This window comes from Miniopterus natalensis, chromosome 6, assembly GCF_054644295.1.
Source record: "Miniopterus natalensis isolate mMinNat1 chromosome 6, mMinNat1.hap1, whole genome shotgun sequence".
Classification (NCBI taxonomy): domain Eukaryota; kingdom Metazoa; phylum Chordata; class Mammalia; order Chiroptera; family Miniopteridae; genus Miniopterus; species Miniopterus natalensis.
The window spans coordinates 63,554,577-63,577,509 of NC_142086.1; the positions used below are offsets into that span (position 1 = coordinate 63,554,577).

Here is a 22,933-nt window from a genome sequence, read left to right on the forward strand (position 1 = left end):
TCCATATCTCTATCGAGCACAAAATATGCAAGGCCTGACTAGAAGTTCTGAAGATACAAAAGTCAAAAAACATGATCCATGACTTCAGAAGTTTATAATCTACCGTTGCTATGGTTGAAATTGTGTCCCACCAAAATTCATGTGCTGAAGCCTCTTTCAGAAATAATGAGGTTTAAATAAGGTCACAAGGGTAGGGCACTCAAAATGGGATTAGTATTTTTATAAGAAGAGAAAACACAGAGACCCTCAGGACTACGTGGCTCCAGCAGCTATGAACTTGGAGTGGGTGTCCAACAGTAGAAGTTGAACCTAGGCTGGAAGTACTACCTGAGTGGGTTTGCTTTCCTGCCTTTTCCCTGGTTGGTCAACATCTTCTGGTTTTTCTGAGAGGCCTTCCTTGTCCAGGCATACACAGAGCAGAGCCAAATCAAAGACTAACACTCAGCTGTGGGTTTCCTCTTCTGGGTGACTGTACTCCCCACCTGGATCACCATCTTCCAGATCTACCAGCTTCATTGAGGTGTCCTTGGGGACCACCTCTGCCTCACCATACTCCTGGGTACCCGTGACAACTTCTACACAGGCCTGGGACCTTCTCATTCTCCCAGGATGAGAACGAGCTAATACTAAAACTTTCAAGTTACATTTACCCTATAATAGTCACTATTTTTAGGCTTGTCTTTATATGAGTCTTAAAGTAAAGCTCAGAAAGTAAAAGAAATGAAGGTTCCTCAAAATTTTCACTTCACAGAAATGTCAAAGAAGCTATAATTTTAGTTCAAATTAGGCATTTAGACCTACCTAAAGGCACTTTTTCAAATGCATAACACTTTTATTTGTATTTCAGTGACCTCATTTTAGCTTTTCTTTAAAATTTTCTAACTCACCACAGAGAATCAAAATCTAAGGGATAAAAATTGAAAAAACAACAAATGAAGTAAATTATTTTTTCTGTGCCTCCAACCTTCAATACGGACACAATAACTTGTAAGAGTAACTGTATGAAAGGAGAAAAGATTATTTGATAGTCACAAATTGCCTGTTGAATAGCAATTTGTGGCAGGTTTTTGCTTGAGCACCAAAGTAGAGGATAAGAGCTGTGCCTTAGGAACTGTAAGTCATATAAAAGTTGAGGGATTTTAGTAAACAGCACAATTAAAGGCAGCAGTAAATATGGCCACTAAAGAGTCTAATAGTATTTTTGGCTATCTTAATAGAACCCAAAAAATGGCAGTTCCTTTCTATTGTGGACAATTATAATCAGGTATAGACGCCACATTTAATAAAATAATATACATCAACAAGAGTGACCAGAGGAGAGTGATGAAGATAGTGAAATAATTGCAAACAATACTCAGTTGAAAGGCCTATAGATGCAGAAAGGAATGGAGAAGAAAAGACTCAACAAGACAGATGGAGAGATCATGTTGGCAACGTGTAAACACATGAAGAGAAGGGAAGAGACCACACTTGTTTTATAATAAGCCCTCAATTTTGTCAGAGAGAGATTTTGTTCAATAATAAAAATTTTCTAATAGGTCAGAGAACAGAAACACCTCAAAAAGTAATATGTTCCCATTCACAAAAGTATTGATTCAAACCACACTGATAGTTGGCAGAAATACTGTAGATTCAGTAATATAAGAATAAATGAACTATATAATGTTTAATGTTCCTTCCAAGCCTAAGGGCCCTTGATTCAAGGATTCTCAAATAAATTATTAGCTAAGAAAAAGTAAAATCTATTTGTTTTTATAATGAGTGTGACTACACATGAAAAAGGATCTATTCAACACATAACTTCAAAAATACCAATATCATAAATTTTGTAGGCAATTTTTTTTTCAAAGTGATAGAGATCTAAAGGAAGGTATAAATTTACCCAACCATAACATGTTATTTGAGATTTATTTCTAATGGAACTCAAAGTTTTAAATTCGAAGTAAGAAAAATCTAATAGCAAACAAACAAAATTTAAAGTGGACATGAGGTGTTATTTCCAGGAAATATAAATATTTTTTTAATGGGCAGCTCATGTAGGAGGAGAAAAAGAAACGTATGGCTCTTTTGTGAGGGAAAGCAGAATGCTCACAGAAAAATGCTCTGCTCTCAGTCTTTCAGAACGCCAATACCTGTATGTATGTGCCTACAAACTCTTAAACTGCTTCTGTTCTCATATGCCCTTGACTCAAAAGACTTTGCTCAGTGTATTTTCACATGCAGCACCTTCAATATCTAACCATTGTTTGCCCTGGTCTCCTGAACTAAAGGTGGATTTAATCTCTGACCTGCAGCCTCTCGGGCTACACAGTCTCTAACTTTCACTCACTCTTCCTCTATGGCAACCCATTTTTGATTCCAAAGAGATGAGAATTGTGACCCTTCTTATCTATATATTCCAGAAGGAGGTTACAGCTGCTGCACGCAATTTAAAAAAATATTCAAGAGGGATATAATTCAATAAAAAAGATTTTCCATTCTCACTCTTCATAGATGTCCATGTTACACTGCAGAAAATCAATTTTGAATAATTTTGGCTGCTTTGTGAATCTACTTTAGAAATTGTCCAAAGATGGCCCTAATCTACTCAGCCCTAAGGGCCAACTTCATACTGTTTGTAAGATGCATATAAAAATCCCATTCCCTTAGATAAGAGCACAAGACATGCCTTAGAACATTTATTGAATATGAAGTTCCTCATGCTAAGAATTCATTCTTTTGCACATTTACCAATCATCAAAACAAAATTTCACTGAAGTGCTCAAGTATGTCACTGGATCTATGAATAGACTCAATTTATGTTTTGTTGGATCAACACATGTGCATGGAAATCAGCACATTATTGCCATCCTTATGTGGAGCTTAAGTAATTAGCATCTAATCATCTTCAGAAGTGGCCCAGAAAAGTTGCATCTTGTCCTTTCTGAGACTGAAGAGCTCACCATGTATAATCTGGGATCCAAGATAAGAGTCACTTCTATAGCATTCCTGACCAAGGGTGGTCCCAGCTAAAGTTGAAAGTCTCTCTCCAATGTGCCATGGATAAATTTATTTACCTACCTTGGGGGTATATTTTGAAGTAAACTCATACTGACATACTCACCAGGTGCACTTCTATTCATACTTTTGACTTTGACAGAGAGAACAATAAAACTCCTTTTATGGATGGGGGAGCTGATGAGTAATAGCTATTAACAACATATCCAAGTTGAAATAATCTTTTTTATCCTTTTTGGTACATAACCTCAGTGTTTCCAACAAACACTGGACAAAGAACTTGTGTACTTAGAAAAAAAAACTTGTTTGAAGAAAAACTTTCCCTCAATATATCTGTAGCATAGAAACATATAGGAATGTTTCTTCAATAATATAGTTGGGATTAGGAATGTTTCTTCAACAATATAAACCACTGGCAAATCAGATGTGTCAGAAAATGCTAAAATAAACTAAGACTGCTAAAACCATGACCAGAACAAATGGAATTTAAGGGGGCATATTCAAAGAAAGAATTAATGAACACTCAGTTCTGTATTCTATTCTTATATTTATTAAATGCCCAGAAAGAAATGTCTCTAGAATACATTAGTTTAACTCCCTGAAGAAATCCCTTCAGTCAATTATTTCTATGTAGTATGCTCTTAGTTTTAAGCAACATGTAAGGATTTACCACTTCAAGTGCTTTTCTTTATCTTCCGGAGCTAACATGAAAAATTGTGTAATAAAATGCCAGATACAGTTTGTAGATGAATACTAAATTCCAGGTGAACTAAATTCTCCAAATTTTTATAGGAATTTCCTTCAGGCAGGAATTCACATCTTCTATATATACAGTTAATTTTTTATGTTTAAAATCATAACTCTCCCTGCTTCTGTTTTAAATTTTATTTCATTTGCTTTGGTGAAGTAGTTTAGCCTCCTGGAATAAGTTTAAGTATTAATCCTGATTTACTGAATTTACTATACTTTCTAGTGTCATGAAAATTTACTATGCATTCCTGCCATTCTTTCATGCAACCCTGCAGACAGCAGTGACTAGCACAGGACCAAGGATAAAACGCTATGATACTCAATGGATACCTTCTCAAGGGCAAAGGTTTATTCTTTGGGGAGAATGATAGCACAGTGATTTAATTCTATTCATTCTTAAAGCAAATGTGGCCATTCAGCATAATTTATTAATTATGATAAAAATGAAAATGTAAAGGAAATTATTTCAGACAAAAGTAAAGGCATATAGAATGAAGATACTGTGTGATCTACTTTATGTCCATGAGAGATTTGTATCTTTTATATTATATTAATCACATCTAATTCTTTGACCATCTCACCAACATCATTTAAAGTCATAATTAGCACTAAATAGCAAGAGAGGATCACCAACTCAGAGGTCATGAAATGAAGTCAGAGTATTGACATTGAAGTTTACTAATGTTATTTGCTTCAACAAATCAGGAAGTTTGATGGGTGCAAAGGGTGAACATTCAGGCAGTAGCTGGATGGTGAAATGAAGTAGAGCAGACTTACAGTAGAAACATTTAAAACATATAGACGATTTGACATGTGGCAAGTACAAGTGAAATGGTATACATTTTGAGCAAAATAATGAAATTACTAGGGGAGAAATAGATTGGCCATCTGCAAAGGTGTCTGCGACTAGTGACTCTAGTTGTAAACCAATATGCAGCCTCAATGCGTTAGAGAAGATAAAACAGCTTTTTGTGTCATATAGCAAGTGCTTTTTGCTTACATCCTCAAAGAAGTGGAAAAGATCTTAAAGACACAGGATTAGCATTTCTACTTGTAATATATGAAACTATGACCATTACTAGAAACACAAAGAACAAAACAGTGTTGTTTTTGTGTCTGTTTCTAGACTACTACATCCCTATATATGTATATTAATAATATGGAAAAAAGATTGTGAAACATTTCAAGGTATTTTTTATGTCACATGTTTAATTATGGAAGTCAATGGGAAACAATCTATCAGAAAACAGCACTCTGAATTAACTTGGCAGAATCAATTCACAATGAAGTTCACATTCAACTCCCTCTATGTGCAGGAAGGGCCAATATTAAGCCAGGCAGCGTCACCAGGTGCATAGTTGTGAGAAGTACTTGGCGGAGTGAAATGTCTGGACTTTGGAATCAGAAAAGACTTAGATTGGATCCCAGCACCGCCCTTCACTAGCTGTTGTATGTTGGGCAGTGACTTAATCTCTCTGAGACTCGATTTCCTCACATGTACAATGAGGATAATAAATCCTAGATTCCTGTGAAAAGTTCTGAGACAATGTAACATACACTAAGTATGGTGGTAGCTGTGATCATCATTTCCTTAGACACACTATACCATTCCATTCGTTTAGACAAGACACAACACCAAAATAAAGAGGCAGGAAGCATTTAGGCAGGGGTACATAAAGTAGATTATATAATTTCTTCATTCTATAGAACTTTACTTTGGTCTGAAAGAAATGGTCTCAAAGAATTTGGTATGAAATACTTGGGGGTTTGCCTATGACTTCAGGTTGAATCAGGAATGTAGTAAATAGAAAGCCCACACAGACAACATATTTTAGCCCTTGATTAAAAGCCAAGGTTGGGTACAACCACTTTGGAGAGTGGTTTGGCAGCATCTATTATACTAAAGCTAAAGGCATAACCTATGATCTAGCAATCCCACTCCTAGGTATATACTGAACAAATGCACACACATGTTCGCCAAAAGATATGTACTAGAATAGTCATAGCAGCACTGTTTATAAGAGCTTCAAACAAGAAACTACAAAAAAGATTGTCAACAGTTGACTAGATAAAATGTGACATATTCACGCAAGGGAACACTATTTCACAATAAGAATAAATTGCATGCAATTAGAAGGTATAATATAATGTTAACAAACATATTGTTAAGCAAAAGAAAATGAACAGAAAACAATGCATATTGTGTGACTCTATTTACATAAAGTATAAAAACAAAGCAAACTAAACTATGCTGTCAGAAATCAGGAGAGTGGTTACCCTTGGGAGGTGGCGAGGGTGTGCATAGTGACTAGACAAAAGCATGGGAGGTTTAAAAGGCGCTATTTCTGGATATGTGTACAGCCACATAAGTTTATTAAGTTTCTGAAAACTCATCAAGCACTCTCCTTACTTGCGCATATATGTATGTGCACTATATTAAATAGAAAGGTAAGAACTGAGGCTGGGCTAATCTTCAGTGCTTGATTTCAGCATGTTATCTTATCTTTTATCCCATGGCTTTCAAAAGGCATAAGCACACCAGGCAAGAGAGAGTTCCCAGGAAGCTTTTGACCAAAACAGGTTTTAGCGTGTGTTGCTCAGTTCTAGAATAAATGCCCAAAACGTGTTGTTTGGAGACATTATTAAAATTCATGCAATTTAAATGTTAATGTTCTAAGTACTACCTTATGTTGGGGAAAAATGTTCTATTTGCTATTTGTTTCCAATATGCAAATTTAAAATTTACATAACCATATTCTAATATTTTGCTTATAAAAATTGAATTAATACAAGAAAAGTATTTTATATCTCCATTGTACATTTATATTAAATATTGCAATCTGCCCCTTCAACTTATTTCTGGACATAAAAGAACAAATATATTGCCACCTACTGGTGAATCCAACTGCAAGGCATGATATGTGAATTTGAAGAAGATAAATATTGTAACATGCATTATTTTACAACTCATATACCTTGACATATAAAATGATATTCACATTTTAATATTAGTCCTTTGAATTTTTTATTCAAATAAAATGCTACTTTACATATTTTCTTCTGCTTTACATATTTGAAATAATATATATATATATGTCTTAATATCTATTGAGATAACTTAGTCTTCATTTGGGAAGTATACTCTTCTATTATCCATGTCTACTGTGTTAAAAGTGAAGCTGTTTTAAAATATTGGTAGAACTGGGGAGTATGAGATCACTTTTTGATGAGATCAAACTCTGGCCTTGTTCACATATTCTGTTTCTTTTTTTTAAGTATTCATTTTTACTTAAAATAAAAATACTTTCAAAATATTTGTTTTTATTAGATCAAATGTATTCAGTGTTATTTGTGAAAAGACAACCTCACAATCCTCCCTAAAACCACTTGTCTTTATGACTTCCTTCAGTTGGTATTTAGCTTCTAGCTTGCAAGAGTACAGTAATTGCCATAATAGATTAATTTCTTTGAGTAATTAACATGTCAAATGTACTTTTAGTTCTATCAATTTCTCCTAAAGCCGGGAGTCCAAAGTGATGTTATTTTGGCCTAAAAGCAGCATGCATTTAGCATCAGGTTTAGGCTTCCCTAGGGCTTCTCCTTCCACTGTCTGCTGCTCTCCTGGGCCTGTGCGGAAAATATCTGGCTGTGACAAAGCCTCCCTCCCAAAGAATACCAGGTCGCAGCCTCTCAAAGGGAAAAAAACTAACAACAACAACAAAGCCTCCCATTTTAAAGTTTCACCATATTGTCCCATGTTATAACGTATTTGTACGGGTCATTTATTTTTCATGTTCTCTGATTGCTTTGCCTTCACCCATTTCCTACTCTGGAACATACTTATCTTTTTGATAGTGACATATTTATTACCTCCTTTCCTTCTCTCTATGCAAGTCCTCATTAGCTCCTAGTGACAAGGGTAGGAAAGAAAGGTGATTAAGAAGCAGTTTCTACCCTCAAGAAGCTTACAATGTAATGACCAGGAATGCTTTTTTAGGGACTTAGAGACTCAATAGCAAGAGGCTATAACAATTGATCAAATATATTTTCCTATATTTGACAAGGGTTAATTATGCTATGAGAACTAACAATTTCCTCCAAAAACAATACTCAAATGTAAGGTTCTATTTTCTATTTTCCAAATTTCAGATTTGCTCATAACTCATTATTTAAATATTAAGTTGCTATGCCCTCTATAATGGGTGCTTGGATTGCAATCCGTAAATCTAATAACCATCTTACAGGATAAAGAAACCGGAAGAGTCAGAGAGCAGATGAGGACTATATATGAGGGGGGCAGAGGGCTCCTCAAGTTCTTCTGAAATCACCCCTGGAGGCACTTCATGTCAGCCAGGCAGTCTACAGCTAGAAATAATATTAACAATGTAAAATGATTTTCCTGAATATTAGACCTAGATTCACATTAATGCAAAATACATATGTAGAAATGCTATTACCTTGACTGCAAATTAATTTATAAGAGCGGTGCAGCATGTTAAATTACTTGACAGAAGGAAAGTATTTTTTTCCTATTCTCTGCTCTGTATTTTACATCTGTAGTCAAGTTGTTGTTGCCGAGATACCTTGGCTTCCTGTAGATTTATAAAAGCAGGAAAAAATCTGTGAGCATTATTGCTATCGTGTGTATGCTGTCTCAAGTTATTTGCTCCTACTGTTTGGGGCCAATGTTCCTAAAAGTCAACCATGGTAGGCTAATGTTTCTCTGGCCACAATTATGTAGGGGTAATAATTACATTAATGAAGTACTACACAAACATGGATAACTTCCCTAAGTTATAAACATGAACATCCACCAAGCACAGAGGGAAATAACCTGTATCAAGTCATCAAAAATAAGTATTGTAACGAAAACACATGTATCCACTTAGGAAAAATTTGTTTATCATTTACTATTTGCCCTATTTTAGGTTTTTGGAGTATAACATGAGATGGCTCCACTCATGAAAGAAGTTAGCCCTGAAAGGGTGACAGTCACATACACAAATACACACTCTGATGAGTGGAGTAGAATACACGACCTCGCTAATCACTACACTCAGCCCTTTTGTTGGCTTCCCATCCTCTGATTTCTCCCTAAAATTGGTGTTCTGCAGCATCCTTTCCTCTTCTTCTCACTACGTATTATCTCTCAGCAATTTCCTTTCCTATATTGGCTTCAATTACCCCTCAGTGCTGGTGAGTCCTAGATATTTTTTTCAGTCTAGATGGCTCTCTCAATTCTCTCCATCGAGCCTACTCAACATCTCTGCCCAGATATCCCATGCTCACTTCAAAAACAGCTTATCCAGAACAAAATGTGTCACCTTTCCTTCTCTATTTACCTATCTAAAAAAAGAAGAAAAGGGGAAAAAAGAAGAAAGAAAGAAACAAGAAAGAGGATACCATTAGAATACCAAAGGCCTAGGCATTACCCAGATTCTCTCCTTCGTTGTTCTTTCACCATCCAGTCTGAGCACCCCTGTCGCCTGACCCTTTGGCATGCCTCACAGCCTTGCATTTGAATATGCTCACTCCCATGGCCTCAGTCCAGGCTCTCATTCATCCACCCATTCATTCATTCATTCATTTAGCAAATACTTCTGGAGTGGTTTCTCCATTTCATGCCCTTATCATGTTGCAATAGTCTTCTGTTTTGTACCCCAAATATTATTTCTGTAAAACACAAAGACTTTCTCACTCCTGCCACAGTTAATGATTCTAAACTGCAAATCTGGCCCTGTTACTTCTCCACTGAAATATCTCCCTTGATGTTCATGGTCCTAAGACATGGGTTTTCACATATTGGCGTTTGGGGAAAGAGGTGTCAGGAAGTTGTTAAACTATTCATAATCTTGTCAGGATCTAACCCTAAAGTAGAATTGATATAAAGTAGCAAATGTCAAATCTGCTCCCCTTCTTTCAGGGGATGAAGCTTTCCCCTTTGTCCCCAACTAATTGAGGAAAGATGAAGGACATGTTTTCCTGTATTTAGTGTATATATTTAAGCTTTTCTTTTTCTTTTTTACCAAGGAACAATGAGGAATCTGGTGATAGCATGTGTTAATTATCAAACCTCTTAGGACAAAAAACAAAGGTAGCCTAATCCAATTATTTCTGACCCCATCTCAACATTTACTGATTATCAGTAAAATGTTATTTTTCCCGACCTCTCTCCCAGCTGCTTATTTTTAAGGCCCATGGGTAGAAAGTAGAACTCAGTAGAATTACTAATTCACCAAGCATCCTTTATTTCCTACTTGGTTGGTAATTACTGGCACATCATTTCCTACTTCCCAGAAAGGTCCCACAGAAATCACAACACCATCTCCACCTCCCAAAACAAATCGAAACGCCTTCAGCACCTGAAGATCATGTAAAAACAGCCAACCCATTCATTTCTTTTTGTCAAGATACCTCTGTACCAGATTGTCCCTCTGTAAAGCATCACTCAGAGGATGTTCCACTGTGAACAAACAAAACTATTCATTCTTTTCCTCTGTAATTTTGTGGCCAAAAAAAAAAAAAGTTGGTCATAAGATTTTATTAATGGGCATGCAGGTGGTGTGAGGCTAGAGCTGCACTCATCTCTGACACAGTAGCTCATAATGCCTCTGCCATTTGTTCTTCCTTGACTAGCTCACCAGGTTGGGCATCTTCCCATGGCCTCTCGCCATTCTGTCATTTGGGCGATATATTAGTTGAATTGTTTTTTTCTTATTTTCTTTTTATTTAGCTCTGAAACTCTATTATACTTTCTCTCTGGCAGCTTTTAAAGTTATTACTTTCTTATATGCATTCGAAATCTTTTAACCAGGGAGTCTTGTTAAAATTAAATCAGTGTATAAGCATGTAGTCTCTAGAAAAGGAGAGATGGGTGCCAAACCATTAAAGATAAGTATTTATACTATTTTTAAACTTACAAAGAACTCTATTCATCCAATTCTTGGCTGTAGTTACAAAGAGGACAACTCTGTAAAGTGGAGGAAACCTATTAACTTCTTGGGTCATAATAATTATGTCCAAGTGGATGAACTGATTTAACTGATCAATTAATTTACATTTTAAAATATTTTATATCACTTACAATAAAACTATTCAATAAGGTCAATAGGTAAAAATGAAGGCTTAAAATAGAATGGTGTGAAATAAAATACAAATAATAGGTTAGGATTTGTGATAGGCCAAATAATGGCCTAGAAATGATATCAACATTCTAATCCTCGAATCTGTGAATAGGTTACCAATATGGCAGAACAGATTTTGCAAATGTAATTAAACTAAAGACTATGAGATGAGGAATTTATTCTGGATTATTCTCCTGTGCCCAATATAATCACAGGGCTCTTTTTTAGAAGAAGGCAAGAGGCTTAAAGTGAAAGAAGGCAATGTGACCAAAGCAGAGGTTGGAATGATGCAGCCATGAGTCGAAGAATGCCAGTAGCTCCTAGATGCTGGAAGAAGCAAAGAATGGATTCCCCACAGGACCTCGAGTAAGAAGCAGCCCTACTGACACTTTAACTTTAGTGAGACAGATTCTGGACTTCAACCTTGAGAACTGTAAGATAATGAATTGCATCATTGCCACTAAGCTTGCGGTAATTTATTACAGCAGCCATAGGAAACCAATGCAGGATTTTTAATGCATTCCATAGGACCCAAGCAGTATCTCGAAATCAACTGCAAAGGCTCCATGATAAAGTCAAAGGTAGGAGGCTTCCTTTGTTGCTTTCTTAAAATATGTGACGAACCTGTTGCTGATGATCATACTGTAAGGTTTTTGTGGTATCCAACTTTTAGAATTGTGTCGTATTTCTGTTTAAAGCCCCATGTGTTGATACACCACTGTGAAATTCTCCACAGCCCTGTGCAACATAAATTAATTTTTTTTTTCAATAACACCTCTGATGTAATTACCTCTTATTGGATTTATAAAATAAAGCCCCCTAATTGTGAAAGCAGAGATGTTATTTGAAATGTTAGTCTTTGTGATCAAGATATTTTCTACATCAAGGGAAAGCTACCAATTTACCAATTCCCAGAGAGTTTTCACACCTGAAAATGAAACCAATTTGTTTTGCAAATCTGTTACGCAAATTACAAAAATCAATCACTAAATAGAGACATCTTAACAAAGGATTTTCCAAAAGGATTAAAGATTCCCTACAGAGGTCAATTTCTCAAATGTCCCTCAATATAAAGGCGTACATTTAATGGTCTATGGTGACACTAATTATTTCACAAATGCCACACAACTGCATATAACTTGGAATATCTAACTGACACGGGAGAATGCTCTGGACAATCACATTATAGCAGAATTTTTTTCTTTCTGGAAAGAGTATAGATTTTATGTTTCTAGAATTCCTTGGGTGCATGTCATGGTTAAGTGTATGGGCTCTGGAGCCAGTCTGCCTGGATTGAATTCTAGCTCTGCCACTCATGACCTGAGGTTAATAACATAATCTCTCTGTGTCATCAGGAAAATGGGGAAAATGATAACACTTACATCATTTGATTGTTTTGAAGGTTAAATAAGTTAAAGTATGTAAAATATTTATTGACAGAATGAGTTCTTGTACTACTAAGCGACTCAGCAATTATTATTAAAGTCAAGAATATAAAATAACTGTCAATCAATTTTATATATACCTGTGTAGCTACCATTATGTAGTTAGCAAATATTTGTTAGAATCTACTATATTCCAGGCCATAAAATATCAGCAGCATTTATTGTAAGATGAATCTCTCTGTTAGGCTTAGTTCATAAATTATGAGGAGCTCTTTAACACCTCCCCAGACATCCCCATATCTTGAACACAGGCAACATTATCAGTCATCAAAGCTTAATACTAAGAGGCTCAGAAGCAGGGCTGAAATAGCCTGAGAAGAATCAGGGTTCATCCTAAACCTGACTGTGAGCTTCACGAGCCTTAGGACTAGAAAATCCATTTCAGAGAATACAATAAGGAACTTTTTTTAAAAGAGAGAGAGAGATGGTGAAAATCTTGGGGAAATAAGTTAAGTAGGATGTAGAATAATAGAATGATAACTTCACATATTTGATATTCAGTGCATGAGTAGTTGATGATTGAGCAGAACTTTTAATAGAACTTTTGGCAGTTCTTTGAGATTAGAACTCTTACCAGCCAAAAGGATTTCATTTCTTTTTACATATCTTCTCTTTTCTTATAACAGTCAAAGAAAAGTTAGCAAAAAAAGTCACCTTTTCAGTCACATTCACCTGCAGAAGACCCTGCAAAAGATGTTCACCAAGAACACAGAGCTCCATTGCAAGCATGTGCTCAATATAACCAACCTCCCAGCGAAAACCTTAACCATTGCAAATTAGTGTTCATTTGCAACTGGGTTGCAAGGAAAAGTCTGAGTTGAAAGAAAACTTATAATTTTTTTCTTTATATCAACCTCAATTTGATTATATCACCCTAGCTGAGTTTCGGTATCAGTCATGCTAAGGCATTTATCCCCATCTTGGCCATGATAGGGTCCCAGAGTATTATACTCAGAGCCTTCCATACTTTACTCCAAACAACTGCTGTTAAGTGCTCTTGATCCAAGCCAAAACAGTACATTGATATCCTCTGGCTCTGCTGTTTCTTTGTCATGCTTGGGGTACAGGACCCCTTTATCTGAAAACCTCTGAACCCAGCATTCAGCCTGTATAGGCGCAGCCATTCCTTTCTGAGATTCTAACATTTGTGTCATGCTAGAGTTGGCATCTGCTGTCTTTTACAATGTGAGCCAAGATATTCCTAATTCTTTAAAGTCTGAACATTTTTTATTCTATCATGGACATTTTGAATATTTAGTTCAACTCTGTGTGTAGTTTAAATCTTGTTAAATATGGCTAGTGTTGATATTTTTGTTTTGATAGGCAATTAACAGATTATGTTCAGGCCCTTCTGTGGACTGCATTTTCAATATCAGTTTAGTTTTAAAGCGATTCTTAATGCTATTCAGATCTATCCCATGTGCATACCACCCGTGACCAGTCTCGGACCTGGGCAATATTCTATCCAATAATACATTCCTTCAAGTTTTTAGTATGCTTATTAGGATCAGGTTCACCCCTGTACACTCCAGACGTGAACCCAGGAATTCATAAACAAATGTATGGAGTCATTTTCTCAAGCATCTTCCACTTCATGATCTCTGCTGTACTTTCTAGAAACTCCTCCTTTCTGTGCTCTGTCCTGAAAGCTGGATGCTTAGTTATCCTTGTTTACAGCACACTTCCATCCCCATGCCCATATCTGAGGCCAAGTAGCAAGAGAATAGAGGGAGAGAAAAAAAGAGCAACAAAGTTTTGCCCTACCGTTTGGAACCATAGCTTCAGCAATCATAGAGGAAGGTTCCCTTTTCTCAAAATTTTTACTTCCCCAGGCTCCATTCTCACCACAAGATTACAGGTTGCTTTTATTGTTTTCTTTCCATCTATTTTTTTTTCTATTATAAACACAGTATTTTAACAATGATATATAAACAAAGGAATTACTACTAAGAAGATAATCCTTCCCACAGTCAAATTAGAAAAACAAGTTAAATACAATAAAAGTCCAATTTCAAAAGTACAACTTTAAGCAGAGAGGCAGCGTGTGTGAGAGCAGAGAATGGAACTATCTGTTGGAGTTGCAAGGATCTAGGAAGGTTCTGCAGTGAAGGGTAGGTTTGGCCTATGGGTGAAGAGGTAGAGAAATGGGAAAGGATATTCCAGGCTGGAGAAATCTTGAGCCAGGATACAGAGAGGTATGAAAATGGGGCTACCAAAGGAAATAAATTCCCAAGAAATTGATATGCTTTTAGAATATAAAAAATTTTATAATAAAAAAAATCAACTTATCGTTGTGGATGTTAGAACTGATTTTTTATTATTTACTTGACTAGCAAGTGGTTCATAATCAGAATATCAAGTTTTAGACATATACACAATTATGTATTATCCTTCATAGTTTTCATATATTTGAAACATCTAAAACTATTAAAACAAGATGGTTGGGCTTAAATAAAATTTGGGTATAATATTTAGTTCTTGGTGCCCCCACAACCTCCTTTCCCCCAAACTACCTTTTTTCCCCTTCTGCATCTAAAGTCTACCGTGTGTCTCATTTCTTCTCTTAGCTTATAGTCAACTAATTGCTAGGAAATCATCAGCATACAACATTTTAAATTTTATTTCTCCTAGGAATAGTTGCATTTTGATAAGTTTCTTTTGTAGGTTAAATCTTCAAGGCTTAAAGGAATAAATCTCTAATGATGGAAATGACAGGTCAAGGGATGAAGCACCTGGGGACTCCGTTTAGCTGGTGAGCCTTCCATGCTCAGTCCTTCCTTCATCTCACATGGGAATGAGGCGAAGGGCACAAACAGGGAAAACGCAAACGAAATGCTGGCTGCACAAGGTGTTTCTTGATCACCTTACTAAAAGCTATTACTCAGGCAATTTTACTTCCCTTTAAGTAGAGTAAAAGGTGAAACAATTTGCATATGATTTTTATTACTTCATTAACTACAACTATGGCAGTTTAAATTGTAAACTAAGTGCAAACATTCTGAAAGAGTAAATTATAAAAAAATGCATCTTCATGTTTCTATCAAATTTATCATAATAACATTAACATAATCAACTAATTCTGTTTAATGTGAATATACTACATAATTTTTCTATAGAGTGATTGGAAGATTAAATTTAAGTAAGGCCCTTTTATTGAATTATAGTACCTTGTAAAACTAGGACAAAAATTAGAAATATACATGTGCTAGAATGTATTATATTTTTTAAAATCACACATTTGAACCACTTTGAATTCTGTGTAATGTATGTGTGTGTGTGTGTGTGTGTGTCCTTATATATATTCTCTGAAAAAAACTATACAAATACACTCCAGTACTTTGATCATAATTAAGATTTTTATCATAATTTTAGTTTATGGAGTTCATAAAAGCATACAAATTCACAAAGTAGAACCTTGGGGGGAAAAATCAATCTTCGTGTGAATTTTGGGTTTTACTCTATCAAAACAATAAGGCATGAGCTTATTTACAAAATATAATTTGACCTATTTACCTACAATGACATGAACCCACCTCTCCAACATTTAACCATTCATATCAATAATCCTCACTCCTGTGTAATTAGACTTCATTTCATTATTCTCATTCCCATCTCCAGGCCCTACCCCCACAGGACTACTTTTACTAACTTATATTTGGAATTGTGTCTTTTGCTCCTACTATCAGCCTAAGGACTTTGCCCTTTACTTGGAAAGAAGAGGGCACTAAATGTTTGCTTGATATTTAACCACACTTCTGATTCCGGATCTCTTTGTACGAGCACGCTCATTTAAAGGAAGAAGGATTTGCTTCCGTGCCCACCCCTGTAATGAGAGTCAGAGTTCGTAATCAGGCTAAACTATTTCGCACTTTGACTCCTGTGAGCCTCTTGCAGGGACATACTATGGTACCCCATCAGGCTGGAGTTCTTTAAGTATTCATTCAACAATTATTTAAAGATAAGACAGCACCGTGAGGGGAAAGAATGAAGAAGAAAGAGAGCCTTCTTAGCATTTAGCTTCCCTTCTATTTTCCTGGAAAAATTCAGCTTTGGTAAAAAATTCTCGTCCCATCATTCAGAAAAATAAAAGCTAACCAGACCCATCTTCCTCACAGGCAGTTTGTTGATTTCCTATTGTCACTCAAGCACACTGTTTGGGGTTTCGGTTTCAGCTGCAAGTGGGTAATCAAAATACTTTTGCATGTTTGTATTTTCCCTGTACCAGACAAGTTCAGCACATAGAATGTTCTGGTTTTCATAAGACTTCCATCAGAGATGTTTCCATACTTGTAATGCTTCTAGAAGTTGCCCAGGAACATTTTTGATAGTGTCGTTTCCTATCAGTACCTCCTCTGCCTTCTCTGTTAATTTTTCTGTGTTGTGTGTTGTGTTGTTTGGGGAAACACAACCCAAAATTTTTGCATTCCACATGCTCCATATGAAGCATACGTAGTGTTAAAAAGAAAACCACAGGCCCAAAATGGCATCACTTGTTCTAAAGCCCAAGAGACCAAACCTAGATTTAATATTTGACCTAACTGCTGTTTCAACCTCCCCCAGAAACATAATCTTCATCAACCAGCCTGGAATTTTCTTGTCAACAACCAATGAAGTAATCTGTCTTGTGGGCCCCCATAGAAAGAAGAGGCAATTTGCATAATAAAAACCTTTGCAGTTCCATCCCCCCCACCCCCCAAAAAAGATGTCCTGGTCTAAAAATAATATTTTCTTTATATTCTTTACTTTTGTTAATAGCTCCCTTGCCCCACCTTTCTTCCTATAAATGCCTTCCGTTTTGTACAATCTCTGGGAGCACCCTTCTAGTTGCTAGGTGGGATGCTGCCCATCTGTGAATGGCTTAGTGAAGCCAACTAGACCTTCAAACTTGGTTGAATTTGTTTTTTTAACAATAGTGATGCACAAAATATCAATTTAATCTATGAAATATCATTTACTGTTTAGTATCTCTCTCATTTAGGTCTGTGGTTTAGGAGACACACACACACACAAACCTGGTTATTGTCTTCAATATATAGTTCATCATATGTGCTCTTCCAAAAATAAATTATATCAGGGAAATTTATTTTTTTAAAGTAACAATGAACATGTTTTATATCCACATGTTCCAGAACATATTATTTTGAACTTCTGGATCTCAGAGGAGCTATGAGTTTTATCCATGGCTATACAGAGGAGAAAGGAGATTAGGGACAAAGAAATGGCCTGCGTAGATGCAAAAAGACTATGTAACCAACATTTTTATTAGTCCCTCTTTAATAGTTTTACATAATTGGTGGTGGGGGAAACAAAATAAAGCAAAACCATTTGAAATGTCACAAAGGCCTTGGCTTATTAGTTTTTTAGAAGCTTGTTTTTGTAGATGTCATGGTGTTCTGTTTGAATACAGCCCCAAACCATCACATCCCAATAGTTAACTGGGCTGCATGTGACTTTTCTACTGATGGGCTGATTTTGAGATGGGAATTTTGGAGGAATCACATCAAATGCTAGAGAATGCAAACACATTTGGTATAAAAGAATTGTAATTAAACTTCAGTCATCCTCTCCTACAGAGAACATTGAATTACAGTCAAAATTGGTTTCTATTATGTTTAAATCTATCAGAGGCACTGGGGGAAGATCATTAAGACACTAGAGCAAAGTAAAATCTGTGTGCAAATGTTCTATTTATCATAAAGTGTGGGTGAATTCAGAGCTCTTTCTAGGGTAGGTGCTGAGGGCAGCCTCCTGGAGGGATGCAAATGTAGTCTACAGTGATTTTTGCCAACATAACCCTTTTACAAGAATAAAGACACAATTATTTAGGCAAGAAACCCCTCCATGGGGTGCATAGCTCTCTCTGTAGAATGGCCTATGGAGAATCAAGAAAATAAAGAGTCTCTTTGGATTTAACTTTAAACTTGCTCTACCTTTCCTCTTTCTTTCCACTTAAAGATTGAGATTAATTTACCAAAGTTGCCTATATCCTTACTGTTAAAGAGAAAACCACAGGCCCAAGATGGCATCACTTGTGCTAAAGCCCAGGGCACCAAATTAAGATTTAATACCTGACCTAATTGTTGTTTCAACCTCTCCCAGAAACATAAACTTCATCAAACAGTCTAGAATTTTCTGGTCAATACCAATGAAGCAATCTGTCATGTGGGCCCTCTCCATTTCCCCACGCCCCCCCCCCCCCAAATAAAGCAATCTTTATGATAAAAATCCCCGCAGTTTCTTTCCCCCAAAAGGAAGATGTCCTGGCCTAAAAATAATCCTTTCTTTTCTTTTGTTAATAGCTCCCTTGCCTCACCCTTCTTCCTATAAACCTTCCATTTTGGTTGCTAGATGGGATGCTGCTCCATTCATGAATCACTTAATAAAGCCAATTAGATCTTCAGACTTTCTCAGTTGAATTTTGTTGCTGTTTTTTAACACTTACAAAAAGCCCCTTCCTTCTTATTCTCTCTGCAGCAGTCTCTTGGAGAAGAGGAAAAAAGCTGCCCATGTGGTGCTAGGTTGGGAAAATGAGCCATTCTTCCTCTCATTATGATTCACTCCTATGAAATACCATCGACAGAGCAAAGGGATGAGCTTGGTACACTTCTCTTTCAAACATAACTTCTACTCTGTCCTTCTGTGACCTCTATTCTTCTCCAAGGCTCACAATGTTGCTTTCAGCATGATGTATTCTGTATGTATTGGTTTTACCAGGCTAGAGGTACAATCAATGAATCAGTAAGTTAGCAAACAAATAAACAATCAAACTAACCCATGGGCACAATAAAAAACTGATATAGTCCCCAGCATCAATAATACAACAGTTTTTCTTTATTTTATTTTTTATTGAATTTATTGGGGTACCGGTTTCAAGTGTACAACTCAACAAAACATCATCTGCACACTGCATTGTGAGCCCATTGTCCCAAGTGAAAATAGTCTTTTTCTTTATCGCCCTTTCCCCACAAACAAAAATCAGTGGATCCTGGTTCTTTCCATCTAATTTAAGTATTCCCTAGATTTTCCCACATATGTTCATGAAAAATCTTCTCAGTTTCCTAGTCACTATTAACTTTTGGTCTTTTATTCAATGGGTAATTTTTAACATATTTCATAAAAACAGTGTGCAATATCACCACGAATAAATAATGTTCTTTGTCCTCAAGGAGTATATAGTGTAGTAGACAAATACACAAATAATTATAAGTGAGATAAGAGCTACGAAAGAGATTTATAGGAAACAATGGGAACACAGAAGATGGACACTTAACCCAGACTGGTAGTGGTAGAGGTGACAAGAAAGGACAGAAAACTGGCATGTGATTGAGTCTGAAGGACAAATAAGATTAGTTAGCCAGATAAAAAAGAGAGAAAAGGGTATCAAAGAGATGGAACATAACATTTGATAAGTAACTTGAATCTTGGGAACCCTATATACTTTATCTATAAAAAGTGGATAATATTCAGCCAAAGTACACCAATATGTTTAAACCTCTGCGTGTGTGTGTTTCTTTTGATTGGTTCCATCTCCACCTCTGCAGTTGGCTTCATTATGTTGGTAGGAAGATGAATTAGGACATTGTTTGGGAACATACAAAGCATAAATTTAATATTTAAAATCTACCAGGATGGCCTTTTTGCTTAAATCATATATTGATTGAGAAGGATACTGAAGGTAAAAAGTGAAAAAACAAGGGAGAAGAAAATTAACTTTTGCTGAATTTCTACTAAGCATGGCATGAATGTAGGTATTTAGATAAATACTTCTATTTTGCAATTTCAGAAACCAGTAAGTTGGAATATGCTATCATTAAATTACAGATGACAAAACTGAGACCAGAAAAGGAAAATATTTTCCCCATGGTAAACAGGTAGTAAATGAAAGAGCCAGGACTTGAAGCCATTCTTTCTGCATTGAGGTTTATTTGAAGCCAGTTCTTTCTGTGTTTGAGTTCTAACTCTTTCTATATCTCTATACGGCAGAGACCAAATACTATGCGGGTACATTTTCCTCTCTCCATAATCATACCTGAACTTGTTCTGGTTCCAAAATAGTGAATGGGACCAAGGCCTGGACAGAAGTCACTGGACTCTGTAAGAATCAGGGGATGGTGTGGGGCCACCTCTAGGCAATGCTCTTTTTTCTTAAGAAAGTTTATGACTAAGGTCACATTCTCCTCCCCACTCTTAACCAAGAAAAGAAAAGGGGGGAAAAGTCAAAGTATTAGACTCATAGAAATTTATGTCTAAGATTACCTACTACCATCAACACTATACACAGAGATTACTATATGTTTGGCACTAGAGGAATATCATTTAGGAAAGTGCAAAGAGTAGAGAGAAATTCAAAAAAGATCCAGCATCTGAACTAGACCTCAAAGGGTGAGTAAGATTCCAGGCTGAGAGAAAGAGTAATTGCCAAAGGACAAAGGTAAGAATGCCTAGGTTATGCCTGGGAAATATCACTAAGTTCAAATTGGTTGGAGAATAGGTAGTTCATGGAAAAGCAAATAGAGATGTCAGTTTATCTCTTAATATCTCTCAATTCTGTCCCTTCTCTCCACCCCCACTGCTACTGTCTTTCTGAAGTATCAGGACTCTCAATCAAAGTATTACAAATAGCTTTTCTCTGTTCTCCTTGTCTCCCATCTCTCCTCCACACCTGAGTAAAGTTTTTATAATATAAATTTCTTCATTTCACCCTCCCACTAATAAATATTTCAACCTTTCTAAATCTTTTCAACTCTCAAAGAAAAAAATTCTCCAAACACCCAATAACCTAACATTCATAACATCCAGTATTCAATACAAAATTACTATACATGTGATTTAAAACCAGGAGAAAAAGTAAATCAATAGAAACAAACCCAGAAATGACAGCAATGATACAATTAACAGCTAATGACTTTAAAACAGTTATTATAAATATAGCCAAGGATTTAAAGAAAAGTAGACATAATTATGAGAGAAACAGGCTATAAAAGAGAAACAAATAAAGTGTTTAAGGCTGAAAATGCAATATCTCAAGTAAAAAATGTACTAGATGATTATAACAGCATATTGGACAACACAGAAGCAAATATCAGTTAATTTGATGGTAAGATAATAAAATTATTCAAATTTAAGTAGAAGGGGAAGGGGAAAAGTCTAAAAAAATTAGTAGCCTGTGGGATGGTATAAAGTGATCTAACATACATGCAATAAAGAGGACAAGGCAGAAATTACATTTAAAGAAATGATGAATTAAACATTTCCATATTTGATGAGAAATCCCAAATTAAGATTCAATGAAGCGCAAGCAAGATAAATACAAAGAAAATCATACCAAGACACATCATAATCAAATCGCTCACATATTATATTTCCCTCTTCTGTTTCCTAGATATTTCTGGTGCTGCAGGGCACATTCATGTCTTGATACAACTTTTAGTTCTGTACCTTATTGTCACAATGGTAAGTGGGTAGTGGTAGTACTACCCAAAGCAATTTATATACCAGGAAGGCTAGAAATAACTTAAAAACACACTAAATGATAGCACACATAAACAAACCCAACTAAACCCAAACTAAATGCATCCCCAATTCAGCTCCCCCTTAACTGATACTAAACAGACTCAGAGTAGCCAGTGGCTACTCTGAACACTGGGATGATATGATGGAGGGAAAGTCAGTGGGAAAAGAAGCAGTCGTCTTACATGATTGCAATTAAATTGTCTAATTTTTCTAAATTTTATGAAAATATATGATCATTCAATATATTACCAGGAGTCCTCTAGAACCTTAGATGGGCCCTGAGACAGGAGAGGCCAGGATGCTTCAACTTGATTAGCCTCATGCTAAACTGCCTCATGTTGGGAGACGGGACAAGGTTGATAAGGAAAGCACAAGGGAGCAGACCATAAATTAATCATCAACCCATGACAACAGAGAAGTAAACACAGGACAAACATTCTTCCCCAAATGACAAGAAGCAAATCTGACTTAATGTTTATATTAAAAGCTAAGTTTTATTCTAGAAATGACAGTATTACCCTGAATCAGCAATATCAGTTTTCCATTATCAGAAAAAAAATGCTTGCTCAAATGTTAAGTTATAATAAAATTTAAAGTTAAATACTTGCTCAAAAAAAGGTAAATATGACAATGGCCTTGAAAAACTGAAGAAACATTCATTCCTATGAAACAGGAAGATACACTGACAAACAAAATTTTAAAAACAAGAGGAGGACCCTTAACAGACAGTAAAAGCAAGGATATCTGAAAGAAACAGAGACTCTTTGTATTAATGCAAAAGGTTTTTGGATTTCTTTACCATGTATTCTACCAAATTTCATTATGGAAGGAAATGCAATTATGCAATCAAAGTAAAGGACATTATTTACCCAAAGTTTGACTTTTTGTATTTTAAAAAACTGATGAGTTAGGACTTATAAAAATGACACATATTGGTTGAAGCCAGAAATAAAAACAAAAAATATCATTTTATTATCATCACATCACATCATAAAGATCTCAAAAACTGACTTCTTGTGTCACTATTCACACATGGATTTTTAAAAGATAACATAATTTATTTGCTTTCTACTATCTGAAAAAGCTATTAACATTTTAGGCATG

General features: G+C 35.8%; 1 pseudogene; it reads left to right on the top strand.

Moving 5' to 3' along the window:
- The first annotated feature begins 271 nt into the window (after positions 1-271).
- LOC107533520 (gamma-secretase subunit PEN-2 pseudogene) lies at positions 272-624 on the top strand (annotated as a pseudogene).
- Positions 625-22,933: the final 22,309 nt, after the last annotated feature.